The sequence below is a fragment of the Dermochelys coriacea genome, chromosome 1 (assembly GCF_009764565.3).
Source record: "Dermochelys coriacea isolate rDerCor1 chromosome 1, rDerCor1.pri.v4, whole genome shotgun sequence".
Lineage (NCBI taxonomy): Eukaryota > Metazoa > Chordata > Testudines > Dermochelyidae > Dermochelys > Dermochelys coriacea.
In genome coordinates this window covers 114,134,970-114,148,227 of record NC_050068.2, presented here as the reverse complement: position 1 = coordinate 114,148,227, position 13,258 = coordinate 114,134,970, and the positions used below count along the sequence as shown (strand labels likewise).

Below are 13,258 nucleotides of genomic sequence, written 5' to 3'. Positions count from 1 at the left end.
CATGTTGGAGACCAACATACCATCTCTCAATAAGTCCAATACAGACAGTTTTTCCTTGTTGGAACAGATCATCTGGTGCTCAACTGAAAAAACAGTGAAGTAGTTGACTTGCGTTTAGGGGCCATGTTGTAGGAAAAATATGTACAGTATCTTTAAACACTAGAATCACACTCAGTGCGGCGAGATGCTCACACTATGAGAGGCACACGGGAACTGAGACCGACTGATAGAACGGCAGATTCACATCTCTCATCCCACGCTCACTCCAGGGCATATGCTCATTGAGTGGAATGGTGGGTAGAATCGCCAGCACTATTTACAGGTATCTTGTTATTTTTCTTTTTTTTTTTTGTCGAGTGCGTATAGTTGAATTTGCGTAAGTTAAATGCGCGTATGATGCAACTCTGTAGCTTATAAGAAAGGATCATAGTACTCATTGAGAAAGATCAAAACGAGTGTCTAGACACTTCACTTTATTATGGTCACATAACTTAGACAATGGAAGCTCGAGGAACAGAAGGCAAACAGGGACAGAGAGATCAACCATTGATGGCAACATTGCGATTTCTTTTTCACTTATGTCCAACAGTGAAATAGGGAAGACGCATGTATAAAGCATAGGAGAGGCCAACACTAGACATGTCACTCAAAGCAACACTGTGAAAGTGAACAATAGCAGCCAAGCACAGAGGACCGTTGTAGAGGCAATAAGAAATCAAACCATTGAAGGGAATGTAAGTGTCACAGTCAAAACTAGATTCTGTAGCAGGTTTTTGCCATGTGAAATGATCAAAAATCACTACAACACAAAGCCAAATAAGGTTTATAATTTTAAAATTCCACTCAGGAGGTTATTCAGAAGATAAGGTGCTACTCAGTACTAGTGAGGTGATTAAAAACTGGGCTACTCATACAGCAATGTACTACTCAGCAGGTACCTGTAGTTGCGTAACTGTGTAGAATCGTTTCAGAGTAGCAGCCGTGTTAGTCTGTATCCGCAAAAAGAAAAGGAGTACTTGTGGCACCTTAGAGACTAACAAATTTATTTGAGCATAAGCTTTCTTGAGCTACAGCCCACTTCATTGGACCTAAAAGTGGCAATTCTTCAACAAAAAAGCTTCAAAAACAGACTCCAACAAGAGACTGCTGAATTGGAATTAATTTGCAAACTGGATACAATTAACTTAGGCTTGAATAAAGACTGGGAGTGGATGGGTCATTACACAAAATAAAACTATTTCCCCATGTTTATTCCCCCCCCCCCCACACACACACGCACTGTTCCTCAGACGTTCTTGTTAGCTGCTGGAAATGGTCCACCTTGATTATCACTAAAAAAGGTTTCTCTCCTCCTCCCCCCCTTGCTAGTAATAGCTCACCTTACCTGATCACTCTTTTTACAGTGTGTATGGTAACACCCATTGTTTCATGTTCTCTGTGTATATAAATCTCCCCACTGTATTTTCCATTACATGCATCCGGTGAAGTGATCTGTAGCTCACGAAAGCTTATGCTCAGATAAATTTGTTAGTCTCTAAGGTGCTGTTCTTAGTGTAGAATCGATCTCTAATAAAGTAAATATTGCCTTTCTCTCTGCTGCCTTCCTACATGGGTAGGGCTCCCCTACTGCCAGCAGGGCTTAATTTGTGCCATGGCTAAGCACCTCTAGGCTTGAAAATTCATAGCCCCAGCACCTCTGGGCTTGGCAGTTCATAGCCCCAGCACCTCTTGGCTTGCTGCATCAATTATGACTGTAAAAAAATTGCTTGAGCCCAGGCATCTCTTTCATTACAAATTAAACACTGTGCTTTACGTTTTGATTCAGCAAGGGAAGGACAGACCAGGGACATGGTCAAAGCAAGGTCCACTATACCTGATCTTTTGTGGGAAAGCTCCTGTACTGCAGTGGCAGAGGTTGGAGAGTCGAGCAGCAAAGGATCAGGTAGCCACAGCAGGCCTCCTGGGGCCTCCACTGCCCATTATGTCTGAATGCAGCTTGGCTATAGTGGAGAATCAGGGCCATGTTCTACCTGTCAATAAGTGGCTCTTCCCAAATACCCCCTGGTGACCTGAGGGAGACCCTGCAAGCAGCTCCTTGCCTGAGTTTCCCCCTTAACTGAGTGGGGCTGTGACTGTATACCAGGTTGCAATGTTGGGAGGAGGGAACTGGGAGCAGACCCGCAGGACAGGAGCTGCCACTGCAGGGTGAGTACAAGGTGGATTTGCTTTCCAACACATTTCATGCATAGGGCCCTGTGACACATCCAGAACCTTCCTATGACCCACTGGTGGATCAGGATCTGCCATTTGGGAAACACCAATCTACATAACCATAGGTTCCCAACAGTACTAATGTGTGTTTCAAAATACTGTGGGCCTAATATTCAAAACAAGTAGTTAAAAAAAAAGAAAATAATGTTAGGTATCACTAGGAAAGGGATAGATAATAAGACAGAAAATATCATAATGCCACTATATAAATCCATAGTATCTCCACACATCAAATACTTCAAGATCTGGTCACCCCAGCTCAAAAAAAGATATCTTAGAACTGGAAAAGGTACAGAGAAGGGCAACAAAAATGATTATGGGTATGGAACAGTTTCCACAAGAGGAGAGATTAAAAAGACTGGAACTTTTCAGCTTGGAAATTAGATGACTAATGGGGCATATGACAGAGGTCTATAAAATTGTGACTGGTGTGGAGAAAGTGAATATGGAAGTGTTATTTACTCCTTCTCATAACACAAGAACTAGAGGTCACCAAATGAAATTAATAGGCCACAGGTTTAAAACAAACCAAAGGAAGTATTTCTTCACACAACACCCAGACAACCAGTGGAACTTGTTACCAGAGGATATTGTGAAGGCCAAAACTATAACAGGGTTTAAAAAAGTACTAGAAAAGTTCATGGAGGACGAGTCTATCAATGGCTATTAGCCAAGATGGTCAAAGATGCAACCCCAGCTCTGGGTGTCCCGAGTCTATTTGCCAGAAGCTGGGCGTGGACGACAGGGGATGGATCACACGATGATTGCCTGTTCTGTTCATTCCCTCTGAAGCTCCTGGCATTGGCCACTGTTGGAAAACAGGAGAATGGGCTAGATGGATCATTGGTCTGATCTAATATGGTCGTTCATTATGTAATTATGCATCCGCCTGTGTGGTGCTTGCTCCGAAGCACATTGAAATCAGTGGGGATCTTTCCATTGACTTCACTGGGCTTTGAATAGCACCGTAGTCCATTACAAGGTATAGAAGACGCAAACTGCCCTATTCTCCTTGTGCTGGCTATATTTAGGAGCTCAGGGTGTGTGGGAAGGTCAGATCTGTATGACCATGGCCCCTCCCTTCTATACATCTGTCAGCAGAAAAGCACGGCAGGGAGCATCAAGAGCTGCTTCCCAGCAGAACAGCCCCCAGGAACTGCTGCTTCAGTGCTTCACTGTTTCCCCATTCAAACCACACCATTGCTCCACCACAGTTTTGCACTCTGGTATTTGTAAGACTCCATTGCTACAACTGGCTGGTCGCTTGACTCCAAAGGTCCAGGCGCCTGAGTGGGATAACATTTTAATAACAAATGTGATCTTTAATTCACTGCACTCTTTAGTTTTTCTCATTTTAGGGGCCAGCATATGGTTGATATTAGGGACAAAAAAGGGATTTTTTTTCATAAGAGCACCTGCTCCCTCAGCCATACTAAGTGGGAAAAGGTTTTTCTTTTTTAAGACAAACACTGATTATAAAAACATGACAGGAAAGCGTCTTGATATGGAAAAGCCTGTCATCTTTATTTTTGTGCTAGCAATAGCAGCCTGCTGTTCTTTCTGAAACTTATAAGCATTTCACTAGCAGACACTGCAGTGAACCATTTCTCTAGTCAAAACATAAGTAGAAAGCCAGCAGTGGACGCAGCTAATTGTATTTGTGGCAGATTTTTAAAATAATCAGTTGTCTTCATCTTTATTATTTATACCACAGAACACAACTTATGCATGGCCCTTCCTCTAGAGCTCTATCAGTGAAGGAGAAGGACATGTGCTTTGATGGGATAAAAGGTTTCTGCAGTGCTCTTTACTGATAAGTACTTGAACCAAAGCCTTGAAAAGGCCGTATTTCATTCTTTTGAAACTGATCTTTTTCAAAACTTTCCCCCTTTGGGCATACTGCAGAGATTTTGTTATTTAGTGCAGGAGAGAAAACATGCCTCATGATCAAACCTGATTTTCTCTTTCAAGAAATAAAGAGATTAAAAGATGCTCACACCTTGGACTACTGAAAGAGGGGGAGATTTTTAAAGTGAGAATAAAGAGCAATGTGAAAGAATTAAAGAGAAATAGATCAGTCAAAAATCATTTTGGAGAAATTGCAGGGGGCCCAAGTGCCAATTTTATGCATTCCTGGGATGGAGTGCAGAGGGGGAACTGAAATAATAAATAGTATAATCTTATTTTTGTGCACAGATCTCTGGCGTAAGAAGGTGCTGTTTATCATCACACAGTTGCTCTCTACACTAGAACTGCATTTTAAAAATTATTTGCTATCTCATAAGATAATATATCTTCATATTATATATAATTACTATTACATTGACTAGTTTTTCCATCATAGCTAAAAAAAATCATGTGAAATGTTCACACTGGAATATTTTCAACTCTATTTTGATCTCCCTTTATGGCAGATCCTGAATTTTTACACACTCTCTCTCTCTTCCCCTCCCCCTTTACCTCATGCAGTTTTTCATGGGGAAATCCCAACAAAACTGTATTTGTAGTCTAAAATGATGAAAATCATCATTGGACAAATGGATAAATTCATTCAAAAACAAAAAGGAGAACAGTGCAACGTTTCTGGTGAGGTAAAAGGTGAATTTTTCATAGTGGGTAACTGGGACATGATTTTCAGTTTGGAAATGGTTGATGTGTTACATATAGGCTGGTACGGGTGTGGGGAGAAAGCAAATATTCATGAAATGGATGAGAGAAAATAAATGGATTTTGGTTCTGAGTAATACAATGAAGGCAGAATCATGATGCATACTGTTGGTAAAGGATCATAAATTGGATAAATAACAGACCATGTTTCAAATTCAAAGAGAGAATATGTACGGTCACAAGTGGAATATTGCATACAGTTTAGATAACACACTATAGAAATGGTTATCTAGGGTTTAGAGAAGTCTCGGAAGGAAAGGAGATTGGTTTGTGAAATGAAAGGGCTGGTTTGCCGTAGGAGGAAAGACTCAAGAAATACAGAACCTATCTATCTAGTTTAGGTATTACTAGCACCCTTCCCTGTAGTATTTCAACAAGTTTATCACATAAAAAAGGAGGCTGAAAAAGGGAAGATTTTACTGTAGTTTTCAGACACTTGAAGAGATATCTATAGTAGGAAATTAAGAGTTCTATTTGCAGTGCCAGGGGATAATAGAGAGTCATAAATGAGAGCATCAGAAGAGAAAATTAAAGCTAAGAGTTTTTTTCTCATGAGAATGGTGACTGGAAAGTAGTACAGTTTGTGATGCATTTACAGCAAGGATGGATATATGCTTGGAATCCTAAGTGTATGTATGTTTGTTGAGTAGCAAGACACACTTGCCAAAAAGAGAAGGAGGACTAGCTAGATCTTTGGTTTTTTCCATTCACAATTTCTAAGTTTGTCTCTCAGAAGGAATCCTAAATTTTACCTTACAAGGGAAATCTTTTGGATACACCAAAGTCATGGAGAGCAACAAAGAGCGGATAGTTCTAGATTCTGATACAGAAGGGACATAGAGAAAGATAAGACTCTGAAAAGGGCAAAAGAGGGTGATATGGGCTCATTGCATGGAGAGGGGAGAAAGTCCTGACGAGATTACAACAATCAAGACAATAAGATGATCATTAGTAAAACTCAGGGACTACAAAGAATTTAATACATTTTTATTTTTTTTTCCTTTTCTAGAAAGAGTGAAAGCAACTACCTTAGCTCCTACCCTGTTCTGCAAAAACACAGTGCTTTACAGAAATACATCCTTTGCAGCTATTGGATAGGATGTGCCATTAGGTGTCACAAGCAGGACATTCTCTGGAATACCTCCTGTCTTCTTCCTGTTCTACTTTGACACTGATTCCATTTTGTAGTTTCAGAATTCAGATAACAAACAGATGGGGGAAAAATGTATGATGGAACAAGGACAAGGCAGATGCAGAGCAAAAATAAAATTAAATAGTTGCTATTATATCCTAGAGGAGGAGTCGTAATGAAATAGTCCTAACATCTCTGCCAGTGAACTCCTTACTACAGCTCAGCTTAGACACTCCACTTCTCAGTACTGCTCATGTAGCTTGCAAGACGTATCCCCTATTCATAGAAAAATGAAGGCACACACAGTACACATACTGCTCCACATACAGCATGTGTGGAGGCTGCTAATGTAGTTCTCTAAGAGCACAGTAAGGTTGTTAAGGGTTAGCTTAAGTTTTCCATGTCAGTTGTACAGGAAGCTAATGACAATGCAGCTGAATTGTGAATCATTTCAAACTCAGCACTGAAAATGGAAAATGACTGCTTCATTTTTGGAAATCAAACTTGAGCTTTATTTCTTTTCTTACCCTCAGGAGCTCATTAGTTGCTATGGAGAGCTTTGACAGAAATATAATATTGTATGTACAGAAACAGTACTCTAGCTGAGAGCTCTAGGACAAATCAAACACTTCACAGGATTCAGAAGGAATTGCTAGCATGATTTAAATTATGACTTTATAGTAAATATGTACATGAGGTTTCAAAAATTAAAAATATGAGGTTTACTAAGTTTTGGTTCACAGATACTAGTTTTCCCTTGCAAGATAGAGATGGCCTTTATATTACTGGATGTTCTTTTCATTTATCACAATTAAACTAGAACAATGTATCCTGTATGTGAAAATGCACAAAAGCAGATGCAGAAACTTTGACTTAATCATATTATCAGGTCTGATAACAAAGCAATCAAAATGTTCAGTTGCCTAATGACACAGAGCAGGACATGTGTTTATGAACCACTAACATTGTCACTTTCATAGTATTTCAGACGAAAAAAATAACAAAGGGCTATTTAGTTCTTTATCTTTACCGAAGTTTTCCTCCTAATCTCCAACTTGATTCTTATGAGTTAAGGTTATTATTATTATTATATATTTCCAGACTATCCTGGCAGCCAAGTGCTTCACCATATGGAATACTGAATTCCAATCATCTGACGGTAAACCTCTGGGTAATTCAAGTCTGAAACCTCAACAGACCAATTATACTTTTATGCTGAGAATTGCTCATGGTTTAGTGAATAAATCAGCTAACAGCTGGACAAGAGTTCTTTGTACAGTTTTAATCATTTTTATAGTCTCTAATAGCATGGTCAGATTAGTTGTAATGGCTTCACAAGAAACTAATTCCCTCTTTCGGAGAGAAGACACCTATGCTGTTGGATGGCTGAATAGTTAGTTTCAGTAAGCTTAGACCATAGGATTTAACACTTTGTTTAACTAGAAATATGTAGTAATCACCTAGCTATAGCCTCAAGTCTAGAGGGGATAGAATGTATGCAAATTTAGGACAAGATGGTAGCTGCGTCCAAGCACAACCCCTCCACTCAAAATCAAGTTATTATATATTTCCATTTGTTGTCCTTAAAACTTTCCCGAGCACATACTAAATAAATACAGACAGAACATACATCCCAATAGATTGGCAAGTATCTATCCACAAGTTTCTGTGTGAAAGTCAGCCATTTTGCTCTGTATGGGTACGTGTGGTTATTTCCTCTTTTTATTCACTTGACTTTGTACCTTATGAGTTTTGCTTTGCAATTCAGGCTCAGATGAACTCATAAGCTCCAAGCAAAACTTAATTCCATCTGGTTTACATGGAGAAATTGAAAAACAGCCTAAGAAAACAGTAATAATTGGTGCCTTCACCTCCCTACATACAGACTTTTGAGGTGGCAAAATTTGCAGATGACAAAACCATTTGACTTAGGCAAGACTAGAGAAGAATATGAAGCAATTCAGAGGGACCTAACAAAGGGAAGTGGATGGGTAGTGTGATGACAGATGAAATACAATGTTGACAAATACAGGGTAATGAGTAGTGATGGGGATCATGTGAAATTTGAATGATTTTGTGATTGGGTGTTCAACACACATTAGCCCAGAAAGAGATAATTTGACTTAGAAGGGGTTAAGTAACCTGATAGAGTTTGGCTGGACAGGCAAGCACTTATTGAGGATGGAACTGAGCTAGTCAGGAGCAGGCAGGGCTGGTATAAGGTCAGGAAGTGAGGGCAGAAGAAAGCTGCAGTGTGGAAGGCTGCATTCACTCTCTGGACTTAGACAGAGAAAGAAGGAAACCCGGGGGAGAATAGAAGCCCTGGGATTCAGGCCATGAAGGAAAGTTTCCCCAGTGGGGTGGTGGAGAAAGAAGCCTATAGAGGTAGACTAGGAAGCAGCCCAGGGAAATGGCAGCAAGGTTTAGGACAGTGCAAACCTCGGCCACTGATTGAAAGAACCCAGAGTAGCAGGACGGCCTGAGTGCCCCTACCAGCCACTGGGGGAAGTGGTATTGCTTTGAATTAAAGGATTGCCAGGAACAATACTCAAACAGGCTATCCAGTGAGACTCACCTGCATGAGGCCACACCAGGGGAGCTGCTCAACTTTTCCTGGAGAGACTCAGCAATGCCCCCCAGACATGCCTGGACTTGTGCTCCCCAAGCATATGGACTGAGAGTATAAAACAGACAGAGTGGACACATACTGGGCCCTTCTCCTGCCCCCACCTTCACTGCAAGCAACTAAGACACTGAGAAGAAGACAAGACTCAAACAGAGGAGGTTGGCACAGGTTTAAGGAACAAACCTGTATATTAAGAACTGCAGTATCCAGTGGGGTGAGAAAAACGGCTGAATCTAGATGTTGCCCAGTCTAATAGGGTTGAGAGTTGAGACTGCATGCTTATATTTTCTTTCCTTTTGGTAACCACTCTGACTGTTTGCCTATCACTTAATATGACTTAAAATATACCTTTTATAGCCAAGAAGTTTGTTTAATTGTTTACCTTTACCAGTGAGTTTGTATGAAGCATGGGGCAAATCTGCTCAGGTTGGCAAAGGCTGGTGTATGTCTACTTTCCATTGCTGAAGTGGTGAACCAATTAATACATTTGCACTGCCCATTCTGAGCAGTGCAAGATGGTGTATTCCTGGGATACAGTGCTGGGAACCAGGGGGATTCAGCTGGAGCCTTTCTCTGTGTGAGTCATGAGTGGCTCTGGGAGCATTCATGCCCTCTAGCTGGGTATGTGGGGGCTCCACATGCTGTTGTGCAGAGTGATCCCAGCGCCTGGAGGGGGTTTGCTGCTGGTCACTAGCAAGGCATCGTGAGCGACAGCCCAGGCTGGGGAGAGTTCAGGGGTCACAGTCCCAGGCTGCACCCCAGGGGGATCCCGTCACAACAATGCTAATGCAAACCTTTGATTTCTCCTATGGGGAAATCGACACAACTTAAACTGATGCCAATAGACTCAGGTAGGCCCTCGCAACAGCATAAAGTAAAGGAGCTAATTTTGAATATGTCGGAAAATGAGTCAGAAAAACCATTATGATGCTCCAAAAGCCCTCCACATTTTTTCTAATTCCATGTATTTTCAGAAGGGATGAAAGGGAGAACTTGATTACATTCACCTTGGGTGAGAATGGAAAACTTTGCTGAAAGGCTTGCCAAAAATAACCAAATTGTAAAAGTATTGCCAAATAATACTTTAAAATCATTTTACACAATGAAGAAGATGGATATGTACTGTTGGCCTCATTACTCCAAGAATTACTCTAAAGCCAGTTCATATTATGGATAATATCAGTCAGTTCCAAAGCACTTTTGGTGCTGTTGAAGAAAGTTACTTTCAGCAATAATTTTTGATTTCCTAAATCTCCACACACATTTGTACAGGGAAAAAAAATAGAATTACTTACTGGCAGTTTGGTTGTCTGTCTCTTCTTCTACCAAAGTAAAAGTTAGGTTTTTTTTAGTATTATCCAACTACAATACCAAAAACAGGAGACAAAATATCTCTACACTACACACAAGAAACTATGTTATGACGATTAAGGTTTCAAAGTCTAGCATTCAAATGTTAGGGCTTTAAAGGTTAGAACGAGCAAGTAGAACTTAATGTGTGAGGAGAGGAAAAGCCAGTGCAGAGATTTAAGGAGGGAAGTAACGCAGTAGCATGGTGGTAGATGAAGATCTGACCGCTATTTTGTGTAGACTGGAGAGAAGAGTAGGAGGAAGCATATGTTATAAGTATCAGGTAACTATGATTAAGCTCTGGTTAATCTTGTGGGAATTGGTCCTCAGCTGGTGTAAATCAGCTTATATCCATTGATTTCAATGGACCTATGTTAATTTTACTACCTGAGGAACTTGCCTGCGAACCTAGAAAACTCTTTTTTTTTTTAGTGGGTTCAGGTTTGTTTGTTTATTTATTATTATAAGGAAGAGTTTTCAACAGTTCGCGTTGTTTCTTTGCGACAGCTCAAGATTTGGTTTGGTGGGATTGTTTTTGTTCTGCAACTGTATCCTCAGAGTCAAAAGCCAATCCAGACACAGCTGCCTTTCATAATTCAACACTTGGTGACTGGAGCTGGGTGTCATCTGTCATTATGGCTACGCATTTAACTGTGCAAGAGACAAGGAGGGTGAGGTAATATATTTTTATTGGACCAACTTCTGTTGGTGGAAGGTACAAGCTTTTGAGCTACACAGAGCTATTACCTCACCTACTTTGTCTCTCTCTCATATCCTGGGACCAACACTACTACAACAACACTTCAAACAACTGTTTAATACTGCCGGAGTTACATCATTACCACTACTGTTTTTTAAGTTGGTACCTCATTAAAATGATGTTGGGACTGTCACAGCACTGGTATTGCTCTTTAACCAAGTTCACAACCACTACAGTGACTTGAAATCTGTTAATAAAGCATTCTTTTTGAATGTATCCAACTCTTAGGTGCAAAATGAATTGGAGGCCACAATATCTTTTCAAATCAAACTGCCAGCAGTGAATTAAGAATTTCTTCAATTTGAAACATTTCCAGTGGTGACTTAGGCCTTGTCTAGACTAAAACATTGTACCACTTTAACTATACTGGTATGGTGAAGTGGTACAACCCTCCTAGTGTGGACACAGTTATACCAGTGTAAAAAAAGTGCTTTATACCACTGTAGGTATGGGAAAGAGAATAAGCTATGCTGTTATAAGGCACCTTTATACAGGTATAACTGCATCCGCACTAGGCTTTCTACCAGTATAAATATATCACTTTAAAAAAAAATCACACTCCAAACTGATATAGTTATACTGTATACTGTTTGAGACCAGGCCATAGTGACATTAGAATGTTGGGATTCACAAAGCTGATACTCTTCTGCAGCATCTTGGTGAGATCCCAGTTTTATTTTCCATTCTGTGTTTTGCTTATAGGTAACCACCTTCAGCAGTAGGTTTATCCAGCTCTATGCAGCTGACACATTGCACTGCTCCATCTTCCCTCAGCTGGAGCAATTCAATGCAAAAGGAACTTGGTTCCATCATAAAATCCTGGTGGTCAGCAGAAAGGGTCCTGAACTTGAACTTGGCTATTCATGAAGGCCTTGTTTCTCCTTTAATTTGTTTGCATGTGAGTTTAATGCTCATGAAAGCTACTGGTCAAAGTTCTCTGTGTTCCCACAAAAGAGAGGCAGTAGGGGCAGCACAAGACTTCCTGCCTATGTGTGTCTACTCACAACCTACCCTGATATGCACCAGAAACTTAGTGGTGAAATTCCCTGGGCCTGATCTCGGTTACACCAGATCTGGACTGGTGTAACTCCACTGAATTAAACAGAGAGAGTAAAGGAGACCAGAACCATTTCCTATTACCATTTCCCTGCACTAACCCATTATTCCTTATCTATTTCCTTGTGGTTTTGCAAGTTGTGTACTCAGGTCAAGATATTCTCCAACCAGGAGACTCAAAATACTGTTACTACTCTGATAATACAGGTGTCAGTGTGAGGGACACAGTTAGCCATCACTTCCTCACAGTTTCTAGCCCCTGTATTTTCCCACTGTTAGCATACATTTATTCTAAAATGTGGGAAACACAAAAGTGCTGTTAAGCATTCTGGGTGCCCTCAGAAAAACACCTATAGTTCTTGATTTTGTTTAAGCATCTTTACATTCTCCTGTAGAGATGGTTCTAAGGGGTGGGCATGACAATGTCTATAACCTTGGTACAGATGGTATCAATACTTCCTGTTTGGAATCTGATATTCTCTTCCACTTGTTATAGAGTAATTATTTGGCATTCTTGTCATATTTCATTGTTCTAGTTTTTTCTGGCATTCAGCTCTTTTGTAAATATTTCAGGGTTAATTGGCTTTGGTTGAAGAAGCTTGTTAGAAGTTCTGCTATAGATTCTGTCCTTCTGCTTATGACTCTCTGAACTGATGATCCTAACAAAGCATTGTGAAGTGTGCTGCCATATTCTAACAATGCTAAGTGTGGATATAAGTATTCAAGTTGCTAAGTTAATTCACATTGTGCCTCCCACAGCCAAAGGGCGATCAGGAATCTTACATGGTTTCCAAGATTCTTTAACATTCTGGATATATTGTAGATTCCACATTTGAATACCGTATCTTTAATTAGAGCCTTTATGCCTGGCTAGAATCCTATTCAAGTTCTTATATTGTGACCAATACCGGATACCCTGAGTTCTAGTCTTGTGCTTCTTAGGATGCGACGTAGATTATATTTAACATTTCTGACCTCATACTATGTACTATTGTAACACAATATTTTTATATACGCAGCAACTTCATCTCAATAGTCCCAGTAATGTAGTGGTACCTAGACTTTTTGCTAGTTTGCATCTAGCATGAGTCTTTCAACCTCTTGCAAAGTTGGGACGTTTTGCATTTCTTGTCAAATTTTGTTTTGGAAATGGATAGTACTTGAATTACATTTAGTTCCAATTCCCCTTCCTGCAGCTTCTTGCTTTCACTGTTTATAGGTACTCCTGACAGCATGCCAGGTATAAGAAGCTCTTTATTAGGCCAGTATTTCACATTTAATGCGTAGTTTTGCAATTTCCTGATCATTTTCTGAAGTCTAGGTGGTACTTTGCAGAAGGGCTTCTGTAATATGGCTTCTGAAGATTTATGGTCTGTATCTACTCTGACCTCTTTCT

General features: G+C 40.2%; 1 protein-coding gene across 5 annotated transcripts in view; it reads right to left on the bottom strand.

Moving 5' to 3' along the window:
* Positions 1-13,258, bottom strand: part of ST6GAL2 (ST6 beta-galactoside alpha-2,6-sialyltransferase 2) — a 275,950-nt gene that overhangs the window by 176,040 nt on the left and 86,652 nt on the right. For 4 of the 5 annotated variants that reach the window (XM_043509904.1, XM_043509987.1, XM_043509898.1 and 1 more), the window contains one exon: positions 1,874-1,878. The exons of the other annotated variant lie outside the window; for it this stretch is intronic. The gene's annotated coding sequence lies outside the window, so the exon portion shown is untranslated. The remainder of the gene's footprint in view (positions 1-1,873; positions 1,879-13,258) is intronic. 5 annotated transcript variants of the gene reach the window in all.